Genomic DNA, 18,486 nt, shown 5'->3' with positions numbered 1-18,486 from the left:
AAACATAACGTTTTGCATTGTTGCCAAAAAGTTCAATTTTGGTTTCATCTGACCAGAGCACCTTCTTCCACATGTTTGGTGTGTCTCCCAGGTGGCTTGTGGCAAACTTTAAATGACACTTTTTATGGATATCTTTAAGAAATGGCTTTCTTCTTGCCACTCTTCCATAAAGGCCAGATTTGTGCAATATACGACTGATTGTTGTCCTATGGACAGAGTCTCCCACCTCAGCTGTAGATCTCTGCAGTTCATCCAGAGTGATCATGGGCCTCTTGGCTGCATCTCTGATCAGTCTTCTCCTTGTATGAGCTGAAAGTTTAGAGGGATGGCCAGGTCTTGGTAGATTTGCAGTGGTCTGATACTCCTTTCATTTCAATATTATCGCTTGCACAGTGCTCCTTGGGATGTTTAAACCTTGGGAAATCTTTTTGTATCCAAATCCGGCTTTAAACTTCTTCACAACAGTATCTTGGACCTGCCTGGTGTGTTCCTTGTTCTTCATGATGCTCTCTGCGCTTTTAAACGGACCTCTGAGACTATCACAGTGCAGATGCATTTATACGGAGACTTGATTACACACAGGTGGCTTGTATTTATCATCATTAGTCATTTAGGTCAACATTGGATCATTCAGAGATCCTCACTGAACTTCTGGAGAGAGTTTGCTGCACTGAAAGTAAATGGGCTGAATAATTTTGCACACCCAATTTTTCAGTTTTTGATTTGTTAAAAAAGTTTGAAATATCCAATAAATGTCGTTCCACTTCATGATTGTGTCTCACTTGTTGTTGATTCTTCACAAAGAAATACAGTTTTATATCTTTATGTTTGAAGCCTGAAATGTGGCAAAAGGTCGCAAAGTTCAAAGGGGCCGAATACTTTCGCAAGGCACTGTAATATGGCATAATATGACATTTGAAATGCCTTTATTATTTTGGAACTTTTGTGAGTGTAAAGTTAACTAAAGTTCATTTTTATTGTTTTTTTCACTTTTGTTTATTATTTATTTCACTTGCTTTGTCAATGTAAACATTTGTTTCCCATGCCAGTAAAGCCCCTTAAAATGAAATTGAATTGAGAGAGAGAGGACTGAACTCTCCAGAGAGACATTTTATCAGCCAACCAGAGGGCAGCATTAACACAGAACACAGACCTGTTTGAGAAGAAAGTTGAGGAGTTAACAGTTGCTCATCATGAGTGAAACATTGACATGCAGTTAGTTAACATAGTTATAAGAGCTTATACATGGTCATAAGGACTCAAAAGGAGTTAATGCATGTTCGTAAGACATTCATGAATCATATGTTTGTCAAACATTCAAGGTTTACTTCATCGTAAAACAGCATTAGACTTTTCCTTCTTCAAGAGGGTCGAGATAGTATCTCTACCCCTCCTCCTCCTGTCCAAACACTCCTCTTCCCTCTCGCTCTCTCGCTTTGTCTACAAACAGCTAATATCTCCTCAACCTCAGATTTCATAAACCACTTTTCTCCTAGAACTAACAGAACAGAAGTCACTTGTTTTTAAGAGGCCACTTTCACTCTCTCTCTTCCCCTTTCTCTCTCTCTCTCCCACCCTCTCTCTTTCTTCCCCTCCCTCTCTGCTCTCTCTTCCACTCACTCTCTCTTCCCCTCTCTTTCACTCTCTCTTCCCCTCTCTCTCTCTCTTCCACACTCACTCTCTCTTCCCCTCTCTTTCAATCTCTCTCTCTCTCTTCCCCTCTCTCTCTCTCTTCCACACTCACTCTCTCTTCCCCTCTCTTTCACTCTCTCTCTTCCCCTCTCTCTCTCTCTTCCCCTCTCTCTCTCTCTTCCACACTCTCTCTCCCACTCTCTCTTTCTTCCACTCTCTCTCTCTCTTCCACTCTCTCTCTTCCCCTTTGTCTCTCTCTTTCCGCTCTCTCTCAGACTGACAGAGAATCAGATTCCTTGCGTGAGACCATGGCATTAGGTCCAGTTGATGTTGATATAACATTTCACGATTTTCCTTTAAACGAATCCCTCATTCAGCCAGACCAATGGAGCTGCTCTATGGGGACAGCTAAGGTTACAGTCCTGGATTTACACTCACGCTTCAAAACATGCAGCTCTTTTGGCATATTTTCTACCACAGAAGATTCCTGGTTTAGTGTTCCATCAGGTGACTGCTCATTTAGTCAGAACTCATTGGTAGTTTTAACCCAGAGGAAACTTCTCAACATAACACACACAACTGTACTGTTTTGCAGTTCTGATAAATGTAAGCTACTAGAAATCATAATGAAAGCTTAATGTAAGAAATGCAGAAAAAAGGAAAGAAATGAAGACAGAAAGAAAACAAACAATCAAGAGAAAGAAAGAAAACAATGAAAAAATAAAGAACAAACCATTTCACATGGCTCTCTAGACCAAGGGGGTAGACTTGAGGATGAGTTTCTTAAACTGATCTAACTCCATTTGACATCCAGTAACATTAACCAAATGTCTTTGACTTGTTTTACATTCTAGCTATTTTTCCATTTGCTTGTCAAACTTTGGAGAATTTAACCTGATCCTGTATGGAGTTAGGTAGATCCAATTGGATTTCAATACTTAACTTCTAAGGAGGACACCACTGAACCAAAACCTCCTCTTAACTACTAACCAAACTTCTAAACTAAAACATGAAGCTGCAACCTGGACTCAGGGGTAGATGTAACATAGTAAATCCGGGACACTCCAATTAGTATTATATGTTACGTTTCATATGGTAGGTATCAATTTATGGATTTCCATCATCCATTTCGTATGATATGTTAAGAATTGCAATTCGTACAATATGTTAGGAATTTGCAAAACTTGTGATATGTTACTAATTACAATGTGGGTTAAGGTTTGGGTTAGGAGTTAGGTTACAAGGGTTAGGGCAGGGTATTCCCAAACTTTTTTGACCCATGACTCCATTTTGATATCTGAAAATACTCACGACCCCAACCATGTGATTTTTTTTTATTTTTAAATTTAGGGCTATGACAGTTAATTCAAAAACCTTCTAACATTATTTCTGATTGTCTTCTCAACTCACCATCACATACTTTTAATGTGGGTCTACGACAGTCAATTTAAAATTAGTCTCTTATCTCAACACCACTAATGAGATTGGTGTGCTTGATGCATGTTGCGTCGGAGCTTCTCAAAATCAGGGGGTGTGGTTGACAGCGTGCACCTCATCTCTGCTGTCACATCCAACCTGGATTGATCTTTGGTTTAATGGACACAAGAGCACTGAATCCAGTTTCACACAGATGTGCTTTCAAGACACCTGGGAACTCCGAAAAATACAAGGTCAAATCATGACACCAGGGATCTTAAGGTCGAAAAGTCTGAGCTATAGAAAGAGCCCTGAGTTCTTAAGTTAGAATTCAGAGTCTGATAACTGATAAAAATGATTTTTTCCATTCGGAGTTTGTTTCTTTCCCGAGTTCCCAGTTCCGAGTTCCACGTTGTTCTGAATGCAACATTAATGCTCAGAGGGAGACGTCAGAAACCAAAACTACTCCGTAGAGACCAGTGAATGCGACATTAATGCTCAGAGGGAGACGTCAGAAACCAAAACTACTCCGTAGAGACCAGTGAATGGGACATTAATGCTCAGAGGGAGACGTCAGAAACCAAAACTACTCCGTAGAGACCAGTGAATGCGACATTAATGCTCAGAGGGAGACGTCAGAAACCAAAACTACTCCGTAGAGACCAGTGAATGGGACATTAATGCTCAGAGGGAGACGTCAGAAACCAAAACTACTCCGTAGAGACCAGTGAATGGGACATTAATGCTCAGAGGGAGACGTCAGAAACCAAAACTACTCCGTAGAGACTAGTGAATGCGACATTAATGCTCAAAGGGAGACGTCAGAAACCAAAACTACTCCGTAGAGACCAGTGAATGGGACATTAATGCTCAGAGGGAGATGTCAGAAACCAAAACTACTCCGTAGAGACCAGTGAATGCGCTGTCTGCAGCATTCGGTCACATGACAGCTCAATCAGCTATTCGATTTCACTTACCAGCATATAAACTGAGTCAGGATCACAGTCAAATGGATTAGGAAGTAGGTCCCAAAATTGGAGGTGAGCAGTCATCACTCATGTGGGACACTTACTGATGCTGTTTCCTGTTATTTTCTTTTCATTACACAGAGTCAAGAAAGTCCGTTTTTTTTTTTTTACATCCATTGAGAATGACAACAGTTCCTCTCTCAATTCGAAAAATCTAGCCACCAAAGCCTCAGTGTAAATCCACAGTTTTGAGAACAGGCATTTCGGAGTGAACTTTTTTGATGTAGTTTACAATCGAAGTTACCTGTTGCAGTGTATCTCAGTTCTGTGCTCATCTCTTTTGCCGCCAGTTGCTCTCAGTGTATGATACAATGGCAGAGGGAGACACATTCAAAACTAGAGTGCAGAGACTGCCCTCCGTCCCGCCATAGATGGAGCCCCATCTGTGCAAAAGCCCACCGTTCGATTCCATGGAATCTGTTTTTCATCAATATAGCCATGCAGCACACTGAACATCCCCTGTGCCTTTTCATGCTCGGGAATGGTGAGACAGATCAATATGTCCTTGTAAATAGCATCCCTTGACATGTGTAGTAAACAAAAGTCAATGCATCTCGGCCCTCATAGCTAAAGTCCATTTGGTGAGTATAAGCTGAGGAGTTTTTGAGTCGTTCAATCAAAGCATGAATTCTTTGTTTAACAGTGTTATCTGAAAAAAGCTATTGATGTGAGTTTCTTGTGCCTCTGCTTCCCCACACATTGTCTTCACCATATCAATTGCGGCCAGTAATATCAAAGTCTCTGCAATAGTGTGATGTTTCATAGCGTACTGGGCCTAAACATTCACTGTGGGAATGATTCAAGTGCAACCGCCAAGTGCGGCCAATTTCCATTATCTAAGGGCGCTATCTTGTTGAATTTGATCTTTCAGATTTGAATAATTTAAATGTTTAAGGTTAACCACATTACAATGCTTTTGAGACACAAAGACGGTATTATAATATATATATATATATATATAACGTTACACTACCGGTCAAAAGTTTGGACACACCTACTCATTCAAGGGTTTTTCTTTATTTTTAATATGATCTACATTGTAAAATAATAGTGATGTCATCAAAACTATGAAATAACACATATGGAATCATGTAGTAACCAAAAAAGTGTTAAACAAATCAAAATATGTTTTATATGTGAGATTCTGCAAAGTAGCCACCCTTTCTTTGCCTTGATGATAGCTTTGCACACTCTTGGCATTCTCTCAACCAGCTTCATGAGGTAGTCACCTGGAATGCATTTCAATTAACAGGTGTGCCTTGTTAAAAGTTAATTTGTGGAATTTCTTTCCTTCTTAATGCCTTTCTTAGGGCTATGCCCCTTTTCCCTCCACTTCCTGTCATGCCCAATGTAAACTGCCTGTAGCTCAGGCCCTGAAGCCAGGATATGCATATAATTAGCTGATATCAGCTGATGTACGAAGGGCTATATAAATAAATGTGATTTGATTTGATTAGTACCATTTGAAAGAAAACACTTTGAAGTTTGTAGAAATGTTAAAATATTGTAGGAGAATAGAAATGCAAGAGCAAGTTACGTCCGTCGTCGGTGGAAGAAGGTGAGGACCAAGGTGCAGCGTGGTAAGTGTTCATGATATTTAATATAATCAAAACTGAACACTAAACAAAATAACAACTAGGAAGAATGAACAAACGAAACAGTCCTGTCTAGTGACGACACACAAAACAGAAAATAAACACCCACAAAACACAGGTGGAAAAAGGCTACCTAAGTATGATTCTCAATCAGAGACAACTAACGACACCTGCCTCTGATTGAGAACCATACCAGGCCAAACTCAAAAATCAACCTAGAAAAACAAACATAGACTGCCCACCCCAACTCACGCCCTGACCATACTAAAGCAAAAACAAAACAAAGGAACTAAGGTCAGAACGTGACAGTAAGGTCATATTGAAAATGAGCTCCCTGGATGCAATTCCTATGGCTTCCACAGAGTGTCAGCAGTCTATGTTCAGGGTTTCAGGCTTGTAACTTCAAAAACGAATAAGAAATATCAGTTTTAGCAAAAGGACACAGTCTTGGAAATTCGTGTTTGCGCGCGCCATGAAGACAATACGCACCTGCTAAATCAATTTCCTATTGAACATACTTCTTTCCGTAAGAAAAATTATAGTTTGATTACATTTTAGGTTATCCGAGGTTTAAATAGAAATGTATTTTGACTTGTCGAAACAAAGTTTAGGGGTAGATTTTTGGATTCTTTTTTCTGCACGTTGAACGAGTGGATATCTCAAATTGATGGCGCCAACTAAACAGATTTTTTGGGATATAAAGAAGGATTTTATCTAACAAAACAACACTACATGTTATAGCTGGGACCCTTTGGATGACATATCAGAGGAAGATTTTCAAAAAGTAAGTGAATATTTAACCGTTATTTGTGAATGTATGAAACCTGTGCAGGTGGAGAAATATTTTGATGTGTGGCGCCCTCCTCAAACAATCGCATGGCATGTTTTTGCTGTAATAGCTACTGTAAATCGGACAGTGCAGTTAGATTAACAAGAATTTAAGGTTTCACTGGAAGTTGTCCCGCTAGCGGGACTCCTATCCCTAAGAAGTTTTAATGCCTTTTGCCAATCAGTTGTGTTGTGACAAGGTAGGGGTGGTATACAGAAGATAGCCCTATTTGGTAAAAGACCAAGTCCATATTTTGAAAAGAACAGCTCAAATAAGCAAAGAGAAACGACAGCCCATTATTAATTTAAGACATGAAGGTCAGTCAATCCGGAACATTTCAAGAACTTTGAAAGTTTCTTCAAGTGCAGTTGCAAAAACCATCAAACGCTATGATGAAACTGGCTCTCATGAGGACCGCCACAGGAAAGGAAGACCCAGAGTTACCTTTGCTGCAGAGGATAAGTTCATTAGAGTTAACTGCACCTCAGATTGCAGCCCAAATAAATGCTTCACAGAGTTCAAGTACCTGCCACATCTTAACATCAACTGTTCAGAGGAGACTGTGTGAATCAGGCCTTCGTGGTTTGCTGCAAAGAAACCAGTACTAAAGGACACCAATAATAAGAAGAGACTTGCTTGGGCCAAGAAACACAACCAATGGGCATTAGACTGGTGGAAATCTGTCCTTTGGTCTGATCAGTCCAAAGTTGCTATTTTTGGTTCCAACTGCTGTCTTTGTGAGATGCAGAGTAGGTGAACGGATGATTTCTGCATGTGTGGTTCCCACCGTGAAGCATAGAGGAGGAGATGGTTGAGGATGACTTGGACCGCAGAGTGAAGGAAAAGCCGCCAACATGCTCAGCATATGTGGCAACTCCTTGGACTCCTTGGAGAGTGTTGGAAAAGCATTCCTCATGAAGCAGGTTGAGAGAATGCCAAGCATGTGCAAAGCTGTCATCAAGGCAAATGGTTGCTACTTTGAAGAATCTAAAATCTAAAATTTTTTTACATTTGCTTAACACTTATTTGGTTACTACATTCCATATGTGTTATTTCATAGTTTTGATGTCTTCACTATTATTCTACAATGTAGAAAATAGTAAAAATAAAGAAAACACTGGAATGAGTACATTTGACTGGTACTGTGTGTATATTTCTTTTCATCCGGATTTTGGAAATTCTCCCAACCCCTAGTTTGGGAAGGGTTAGCTGACATGCTAAGTAATTGTAAAGTTGTTAAAAAGTATTAAGTAGTTGCAAAGTGTCTAATTAGCTAAAATACTAAAGTTGTCTGATGAGATACAAACACGAAACCTTCGGTTGCTAGACTTTCCATCCATCCACCCTACTTTTGTTTTTGCATTAAGTAAACTTCTCTCTTATGTAACCATACCAAACGTAACACATCATACTAAAGAGTGTCGGATTTACATTTACTATGTTTTGTCTAACCTCTTACTTTAACCATGAACCTATATCCTAATCTTAGACATAACCCTAGATGATTCAGAGCAGATAGCTCATGTACTATCTCAACAGGTCTTGTGAAATAGCTGATGTCGTTTCTAGCGTGGCCATCTAGTGATTTCCATATCTCCCCCTCCTCCTTCCTCCACTTACAAGGGCTCTGATGGCAGCCATGTTTACTTTGTCAGAGACAATCAGAGACTAGGCCAGGAGCGCGCTCTGAGGACACAGACACTGATAGTGGATGGGTAAGGGGCGAGAGAGAGAGAGAGAGAGAGAGAGAGTAATGCAGGCAGTTACATAAGGGTGTTGTGGGAACAGAGTCTCCTGAGAAAGAGTGATGAGGGAGAAGGAAGAGAAAAGAAAACAAACAGTGGAAACATGCTAACTAACCAGTATCAGCAGTCTGGATGCAAGTCAGTTAGTGTTAAAGTGGTCAGTGTTAAAGTCGCTCAAAGTTGGTCAGTGTTGAATCAAATCAAATCACATGTTATTTGTCACATACACCAAATACAACAGGTAACAACCTTACAGTGAAATACTTACTTACAAGCCCTTAACCAACAATGCAATAGCCTGGGTAGCCATTTGATTAGCTGTTCAGGAGTCTTATGGCTTGGGGGTAGAAGCTGTTGAGAAGCCTTCTGGACCTATACATGGCGCTCTGGTACCGCTTGCCGTGCGGTACAGAGAGAACAGTCTATGACTAGGGGGCTGGAGTCTTTGACCATTTTTAGGGCCTTCCTCTGACACTGCCTGGTATAGAGGTCCTGGATGGCAGGAAGCTTGGTCCCAGTGATGCACTGGGCCGTACACACTACCCTCTTGTAGTGCCTTGTGGTCGAAGGCCGAGCAGTTGCCATACCAGGCAGTGATGCAACCATGCTCTCGATGGTGCAGTTGTAGAACTTTTTGAGGATCTGAGGACCCATGCCAAACCTTTTAAGTCTCCTGAGGGGGAATAGGTTGTCTTGCCCTCTTCACGACTGTCTTGGTGTGTTTGGACCATGATAGTTTGTTGGTGATGTGGACACCAAGGAACTACCCCTCCTCTGCTCACCAGGGTTCCAATATAACATGTCGAACTACCCCTCCTCTGCTCACCAGGGTTCCAATATAACATGTCGAACTACCCCTCCTCTGCTCACCAAGGTTCCAATATAACATGTCGAACTACCCCTCCTCTGCTCACCAGGGTTCCAATATAACATGTCGAACTACCCCTCCTTTGCTCAACAGGGTTCCAATATAACATGTCGAACTACCCCTCCTTTGCTCAAAAGGTTCCAATATAACATGTCGAACTACCCCTCCTCTGCTCACCAGATTCCAATATAACATATCAAACTACCCCTCCTCTGCTCAAAAGGTTCCAATATAACATGTCGAACTACCCCTCCTCTGCTCACCAGGGTTCCAATATAACATGTCGAACTACCCCTCCTCTGCTCACCAGGTTCCAATATAACATATCAAACTACCCCTCCTCTGCTCACCAGGTTCCAATATAACATATCGAACTACCCCTCCTCTGCTCATCAGATTCCAATATAACATGTCGAACTACCCCTCCTCTGCTCACCAGATTCCAATATAACATGTCGAACTACCCCTCCTCTGCTCACCAGGGTTCCAATATAACATATCAAACTACCCCTCCTCTGCTCACCAGGGTTCCAATATAACATATCAAACTACCCCTCCTCTGCTCACCAGGGTTCCAATATAACATGTCGAACTACCCCTCCTCTGCTCACCAGGGTTCCAATATAACATATCAAACTACCCCTCCTCTGCTCACCAGGTTCCAATATAACATGTCAAACTACCCCTCCTCTGCTCACCAGGTTCCAATATAACATATCAAACTACCCCTCCTCTGCTCACCAGGTTCCAATATAACATATCGAACTACCCCTCCTCTGCTCACCAGGTTCCAATATAACATATCAAACTACCCCTCCTCTGCTCACCAGGGTTCCAATATAACATGTCGAACTACCCCTCCTCTGCTCACCAGGGTTCCAATATAACATGTCGAACTACCCCTCCTCTGCTCACCAGGTTCCAATATAACATGTCGAACTACCCCTCCTCTGCTCACCAGGGTTCCAATATAACATGTCGAACTACCCCTCCTCTGCTCACCAGGTTCCAATATAACATGTCGAACTACCCCTCCTCTGCTCACCAGGGTTCCAATATAACATGTCGAACTACCCCTCCTCTGCTCACCAGGTTCCAATATAACATATCAAACTACCCCTCCTCTGCTCACCAGGTTCCAATATAACATATCAAACTACCCCTCCTCTGCTCACCAGGGTTCCAATATAACATGTCGAACTACCCCTCCTCTGCTCACCAGGTTCCAATATAACATGTCGAACTACCCCTCCTCTGCTCACCAGGGTTCCAATATAACATGTCGAACTACCCCTCCTCTGCTCACCAGGTTCCAATATAACATGTCAAACTACCCCTCCTCTGCTCACCAGATTCCAATATAACATGTCGAACTACCCCTCCTCTGCTCACCAGGGTTCCAATATAACATATCAAACTACCCCTCCTCTGCTCACCAGATTCCAATATAACATGTCGAACTACCCCTCCTCTGCTCAACAGGGTTCCAATATAACATGTCGAACTACCCCTCCTCTGCTCACCAGGTTCCAATATAACATGTCAAACTACCCCTCCTCTGCTCACCCGATTCCAATATAACATGTCGAACTACCCCTCCTCTGCTCACCAGATTCCAATATAACATATCAAACTACCCCTCCTCTGCTCAAAAGGTTCCAATATAACATGTCGAACTACCCCTCCTCTGCTCACCAGATTCCAATATAACATGTCGAACTACCCCTCCTCTGCTCACCAGATTCCAATATAACATATCAAACTACCCCTCCTCTGCTCAAAAGGTTCCAATATAACATGTCGAACTACCCCTCTGCTCACCAGGTTCCAATATAACATGTCGAACTACCCCTCCTCTGCTCACCAGATTCCAATATAACATGTCGAACTACCCCTCCTCTGCTCACCAGGGTTCCAATATAACATATCAAACTACCCCTCCTCTGCTCACCAGGTTCCAATATAACATATCGAACTACCCCTCCTCTGCTCACCAGATTCCAATATAACATGTCGAACTACCCCTCCTCTGCTCACCAGGGTTCCAATATAACATATCGAACTACCCCTCCTCTGCTCACCAGGGTTCCAATATAACATATCGAACTACCCCTCCTCTGCTCACCAGATTCCAATATAACATGTCGAACTACCCCTCCTCTGCTCACCAGGGTTCCAATATAACATGTCGAACTACCCCTCCTCTGCTCACCAGGGTTCCAATATAACATGTCGAACTACCCCTCCTCTGCTCACCAGATTCCAATATAACATATCAAACTACCCCTCCTCTGCTCAAAAGGTTCCAATATAACATGTCGAACTACCCCTCTGCTCACCAGATTCCAATATAACATGTCGAACTACCCCTCCTCTGCTCACCAGGGTTCCAATATAACATGTCGAACTACCCCTCCTCTGCTCACCAGGGTTCCAATATAACATATCGAACTACCCCTCCTCTGCTCACCAGGGTTCCAATATAACATATCAAACTACCCCTCCTCTGCTCACCAGGTTCCAATATAACATATCAAACTACCCCTCCTCTGCTCACCAGGGTTCCAATATAACATGTCGAACTACCCCTCCTCTGCTCAAAAGGTTCCAATATAACATGTCGAACTACCCCTCCTCTGCTCAAAAGGTTCCAATATAACATGTCGAACTACCCCTCCTCTGCTCACCAGATTCCAATATAACATGTCAAACTACCCCTCCTCTGCTCACCAGGTTCCAATATAACATGTCGAACTACCCCTCCTCTGCTCACCAGGGTTCCAATATAACATATCAAACTACCCCTCCTCTGCTCAACAGGGTTCCAATATAACATATCAAACTACCCCTCCTCTGCTCAAAAGGTTCCAATATAACATGTCAAACTACCCCTCCTCTGCTCACCAGATTCCAATATAACATGTCGAGCTACCCCTCCTCTGCTCACCAGGGTTCCAATATAACATATCAAACTACCCCTCCTCTGCTCACCAGATTCCAATATAACATGTCGAACTACCCCTCCTCTGCTCAACAGGGTTCCAATATAACATGTCGAACTACCCCTCCTCTGCTCACCAGGTTCCAATATAACATGTCAAACTACCCCTCCTCTGCTCACCAGATTCCAATATAACATGTCGAACTACCCCTCCTCTGCTCACCAGGGTTCCAATATAACATATCAAACTACCCCTCCTCTGCTCACCAGGTTCCAATATAACATATCGAACTACCCCTCCTCTGCTCACCAGATTCCAATATAACATGTCGAACTACCCCTCCTCTGCTCACCAGGGTTCCAATATAACATATCAAACTACCCCTCCTCTGCTCACCAGGGTTCCAATATAACATATCGAACTACCCCTCCTCTGCTCACCAGGGTTCCAATATAACATATCAAACTACCCCTCCTCTGCTCACCAGGGTTCCAATATAACATATCAAACTACCCCTCCTCTGCTCACCAGGGTTCCAATATAACATATCAAACTACCCCTCCTCTGCTCACCAGATTCCAATATAACATGTCGAACTACCCCTCCTCTGCTCACCAGGGTTCCAATATAACATGTCGAACTACCCCTCCTCTGCTCACCAGGGTTCCAATATAACATGTCGAACTACCCCTCTTCTGCTCACCAGGGTTCCAATATAACATGTCGAACTACCCCTCCTCTGCTCACCAGGGTTCCAATATAACATGTCGACCTACCCTTCCTCTGCTCACCAGGGTTCCAATATAACATGTCGAACTACCCCTCCTCTGCTCACCAGGGTTCCAATATAACATATCAAACTACCCCTCCTCTGCTCACCAGGGTTCCAATATAACATGTCGAACTACCCCTCCTCTGCTCACCAGGGTTCCAATATAACATGTCGAACTACCCCTCCTCTGCTCACCAGGGTTCCAATATAACATGTCGAACTACCCCTCCTCTGCTCACCAGGGTTCCAATATAACATGTCGAACTACCCCTCCTCTGCTCACCAGGGTTCCAATATAACATGTCGAACTACCCCTCCTCTGCTCACCAGGGTTCCAATATAACATATCAAACTACCCCTCCTCTGCTCACCAGGTTCCAATATAACATGTCGAACTACCCCTCCTCTGCTCACCAGATTCCAATATAACATATCGAACTACCCCTCCTCTGCTCACCAGATTCCAATATAACATGTCGAACTACCCGTCCTCTGCTCACCAGATTCCAATATAACATATCGAACTACCCCTCCTCTGCTCACCAGGGTTCCAATATAACATGTCGAACTACCCCTCCTCTGCTCACCAGGTTTCAATATAACATATCGAACTACCCCTCCTCTGCTCACCAGATTCCAATATAACATGTCGAACTACCCGTCCTCTGCTCACCAGATTCCAATATAACATATCGAACTACCCCTCCTCTGCTCACCAGGGTTCCAATATAACATGTCGAACTACCCCTCCTCTGCTCACCAGGGTTCCAATATAACATGTCGAACTACCCCTCCTCTGCTCAAAAGGTTCCAATATAACATGTCGAACTACCCCTCCTCTGCTCACCAGGGTTCCAATATAACATGTCGAACTACCCCTCCTCTGCTCACCAGGGTTCCAATATAACATGTCGAACTACCCCTCCTCTGCTCACCAGGTTCCAATATAACATGTCGAACTACCCCTCCTCTGCTCACCAGGGTTCCAATATAACATGTCGAACTACCCCTCCTCTGCTCACCAGGGTTCCAATATAACATGTCGAACTACCCCTCCTCTGCTCACCAGGGTTCCAATATAACATGTCGAACTACCCCTCCTCTGCTCACCAGGTTCCAATATAACATGTCGAACTACCCCTCCTCTGCTCACCAGGGTTCCAATATAACATGTCGAACTACCCCTCCTCTGCTCACCAGGGTTCCAATATAACATATCAAACTACCCCTCCTCTGCTCACCAGGGTTCCAATATAACATATCGAAAATATATCAAAAATATATCAATTAGTGCATTTGAGTCATTAAATAGGTTTCTCTTTTTACAATAATGCAGGATACTGTGATCAACCAGTATCCAGGGATGAAGGGGATAGATAGTTTATGTGTCACATACAGTAGAAAGTCCTCTAACTCCTATGACTACTGGACATTAGTACAGTTTATATCAAAATACAGAGTGCAGATCTGGGCTGGTGTCTTCAAAATAGCTTTGTGCAACTTATATAAAAATCTCAAAATGATCACCAAATGTACAAATGTTTACTTAGTGAATAGCTAGAAACCTGTCCAACCATTCATAACCTCCAATATTAAATTACAATATGTTACACATTTAATGTTATACATACTTATCGTATAAGTCAATGACACGTTAAGCATGATTTGTTGGGTAATTTTAAATAGTTATAGTTTACACATGTAAAGCAATCATAATGTAATAAAGTCAATGGTTGACCAGTTAAGTGCTATATGTGATCTCTAACATATTGGGACAAACAGTCTACGGCCAAGGCACAAGCAGCAGGCAGGCTGTTTCCCTGGTAATAGTGATGTTCCTTAGGGCTACAGGCTCGTCAGCTAAAGCTTGAACAGAAACAATAATATCAACACAATAACATGTCTTTGAAACAAGTTAAAAACAAACCAACATGAAGAAGCATGAACACAATGCACTCCTTTTGATGCTTATCGTATCAACATGGACACTCAATCATACTCAAACTGCTGTATTTGGGTTTAAAACATTTTCAAAAAGCCTTTGCAACTTCCAAAAAACATTAACTCCTGTCTGTCTTTAAAGCTAGAGGTTCAGCCTTCTTGTTTCTTGGAATGGAAACAGACAAAAAAGAAAACGTGATGAGAAGTGCACAAGAAACTCAAGTTGAGCTGACAGAATGGCCAGGCTAGTGTGGGAGAGAAAATGACTGAAAACAAAAACAGATCCTGCTCAAACAGATGTTGTGTTGATAAATTCACATTGTCATGTGGTGGGGAGAGTGAAGTCCTTTTTATCGATGATGAAATTTCATTTACGTAAACACATCTTCTGTCCATCTGAATGGACCCTCAGCTGCAGCCACTATGCCACTAACACACAGTCTGAACTAGGGCTGTGGCGGTCATGACATTTTGTCAGCCGGTGATTGTCAAGCAAATAACTGGCGGTCTCACGGTAATTGACCGTTAATTAACATAAACACACTTAGCATCTCCTGGCTTCCACACATAGTCTACAAGCCAATTATGCAGAATTTTGGAACTACATTTAAAAAAAGTATAATAAATCAATGTAAGATAGCCTACACCTTCACAATACATCCATGATTTATTTTAGACAGGTCTAAAGAAACATGATATGAAGAAAATGTAGTCTATTTCAGAAGAACAGAATAGCATACTCTGAGTTGTCCTTATGTTAGGTCCTGATCTGGCTGTGCCATATGGCTGTGGGCGACACTAGATAATTTAGCAGACAAGATTTACTTAGAATTCCTTGGCATTATTTTATAGTATGAAGAATACAATCGAACATAACTGAATAAAATAGAAAGGATATTTTCACCAAGCAATTTCTGAGGGAGTGCACACGTGGCTATTCTGTGTTGAGGGGTTAACAAAGAAACTGGTCCTCCTATATGCTTCATTTAGAGTTATGTAACTTTAGTTGTGATACAAACGCTGGGCTGTATGTTTAGATTTTTATACATTCTAAGGCTACATGATGTGACTAATGATGATTTGAAAAAAGTTGTGTGAAACATTTTTTTTTTTTTTTTTTTTGTAAAAAAATAAAATAAAAAATTCTTCCCAATTTCGTGGTATCCAATTGGCAGTTACAGTCTTGTCTCATCACTGCAACTCCCGTATGGACTCGGGAGAGGCGAAGGTCGAAGGCCGTGCGTCCTCCGAAACACAACCTAACCAAGCCACACTGCTTCTTGACACAATGCCCACTTAACCCGGAAGCCAGCCGCACCAATGTGTTGGAGGAAACACCGTACACCTGGTGACCGTGTCAGCATGCACTGCACCCAGCCCGCCAGAGGAGTCGCTAGTGCACGATGGGACAAGGACATCCCTGCCGGCCATACCCTCCTCTAACCCGGGCCAATTGTGCGCCTCTCCATGGGTCTCCCGATCGCAGACGGCTGCGACAGAGCCTGGACTCGAACCCGGAATCTCTAGTGGCACAGCTAGCACTGCAATGCAGTGTCTTAGACCACACGGGAGGCCCCTTCATTCACAATTTGACAAGCACTTGATAATATTCTCACCAGGCCTAGATTTCCCGGCGGCACCCTCTTTTGGGTGGCCGTAATGCCCCCTAACAATATTCATGCCTTTTGCCCTTGGGCTGAATAGAATCATTATAATTCCCTTCTCCCGCCTGCCAATCGCCGCTCTCCAAAGCATCTCTCAATCACATGGCTCTCTCAGATATATCAATTCTTATTAGGCAATGCCCGTCACAGTGATTGGGTCCTTCTCACAGGCATCTCAGCTCTGAAGTAGGCTACAAGTGAAGACATATTGAGGACGCAACTGAGTTCTTCCTTCTCATCAAATTCCCAGGCCCATTTTGAAGATGTTAGAAGAACTGTCCACATTGACTTTTCATCAGCAAACAAGAGGAGTCGTCCTAACCAACAGCAAAAGCACTAGCCTATGTCAATCTACTATCCCCCATAGTACAGACGTAGACCTATTCTATTCTGTGTGAGAAAGAAATATTCAAAACATAGTCTGGAACAGTTGTGGGATGCGCTAGATCCCAAATTAATAAAACATTTTAAAAGCAATGAGGCTGATGCAACAGATCAGAAAGTTTAGATTAAAATGTTGATAAACTATTAAGCTATTTCTTCACATTATAAGCACAGCAATGCACACACGGCAGTACGCTATAAGCATGAATGTTCCAAAATGCAATCAATTGACAGGAAAACACCATTCTAAAAAGTGACTTCAAATGCTTCTCAACAAAGGCTTCTCAAAAAAGGCTTCTCAACAAAGGCTTCTCAACAAAGGCTTCTCAACAAAGGCTTCTCAACAAAGGCTTCTCAACAGCATGTAATGCTTTATTATAAAAGTGCATTTTATGGGGAATTATCTTCCCCAAACTTGAAACTCATGTGCCGCCTATGTATTCTATGTATGCTCTACACCAGTTGTAAAGTGGATTAATGTTCTTCATTTTAAGAAGTTATTTGGCAACTTTAGTTGTGATACAAACCCTTTCAACATATATACGCCTATGGGCTAGGCTACATGAGGTGTTTGACTATGATTTGAAAAAGTCAACAACAAAAAAGGAATGCGCTGTTTCTTGCCTTACTTCACAAGTGATAATACATCATTCACAAGTGATAATACATCATTCACAAGTGAAAGGCTAATATTCAGACTATTCTTAATTTGATATTGTCTTTACATATACTAAATAATATATGTGTGAAATTAGTTTGGATTTAGAATGGACCATGATCATGCACCTGTTTCGGAACAGGGGCAGGGGAAACAAATACATGTCATCTACGCACTTAAATAGCGAATGGAAGACGATTTTACGTGGTTCATTTTCATGCCAGCCAGGTAGGCTATACTCCTGTTGTAAAGCGAAGCAATGTGCTTACTATTAGGAAAGTTGAAAAATAGAAAGCTGATGGGATCCTCCTCTTTTTAATAGAGGCCATCACCCTGTTTTCTCATGCAATTCCATAGCTCATGGGCTCTCATGAAGTGTTTGATTTGATTTTCAATTACATTTGCATTGATGCCAGAGTGATTAGAGGGACAATAAAGTGCTGAGTGCCAAGCAGTTATGACCATCAGCAGAATCAGAGCTGGGATAAGCCTAGTTAGCGTGACTAAACGGTCACATGGAAATTGACTGCGGTCATGACTAGTGACTGCCGGTGTGGCAGTAATACGGTCACCGTAACAGCCCTAGTCTGAACATTAAACCGGTGGCTGTCCATGGCTGGAAAGCAGCACCCTTCAACCAGACAAGGAAATTAAATATAATATAGAATATTATGCAGCTCCAAGGAACAGTCTTCGATAGAGGTGCTGGTTTTTGTACAGTTGTATTCTTCCAGAAGATGTTGGTGGTTCCAAGGTAGGTCCTAGATTCCAAAAGATGTTGTGGTTCCATTGTGGAGATGGTTACTTGTAGGTTCCTCTTAGTCCTAGAGAATCTAGAAGATGTTGCCAGTGAAGAGAAAAGGATCCGCATCACCATTAGGACCGGTAGGGACCTATGGAAGATGAGACAGATGAGTTAAAGACCGATCACATTGGAGGGTCATTTTAGGTCACATTCCAGTATCTAAACTTGTGAGGATGGGAGGCCCCCAGAATATTGTTAAAACAGTAG

The 18,486-nt window shown here is 42.2% G+C and overlaps 1 protein-coding gene across 3 annotated transcripts in view; it reads right to left on the bottom strand.

Annotated features, from left to right (window-relative positions):
* Nucleotides 1-14,191: 14,191 nt before the first annotated feature.
* LOC110537064 (uncharacterized) overlaps nucleotides 14,192-18,486 on the bottom strand; it is a 39,551-nt gene continuing 35,256 nt past the window's right edge. For all 3 annotated transcript variants that reach the window (XM_021622788.3, XM_090191850.1, XM_021622789.3), the window contains one exon: nucleotides 14,192-18,367. The gene's annotated coding sequence lies outside the window, so the exon portion shown is untranslated. The remainder of the gene's footprint in view (nucleotides 18,368-18,486) is intronic.

Source organism: Oncorhynchus mykiss, chromosome 12 (assembly GCF_057628025.1).
Source record: "Oncorhynchus mykiss isolate SJ-2025 chromosome 12, ASM5762802v1, whole genome shotgun sequence".
In the NCBI taxonomy this organism is placed as follows: domain Eukaryota; kingdom Metazoa; phylum Chordata; class Actinopteri; order Salmoniformes; family Salmonidae; genus Oncorhynchus; species Oncorhynchus mykiss.
Note: the sequence above shows the minus strand (reverse complement) of the source record. Positions and strands in the feature narration are given on the sequence as shown.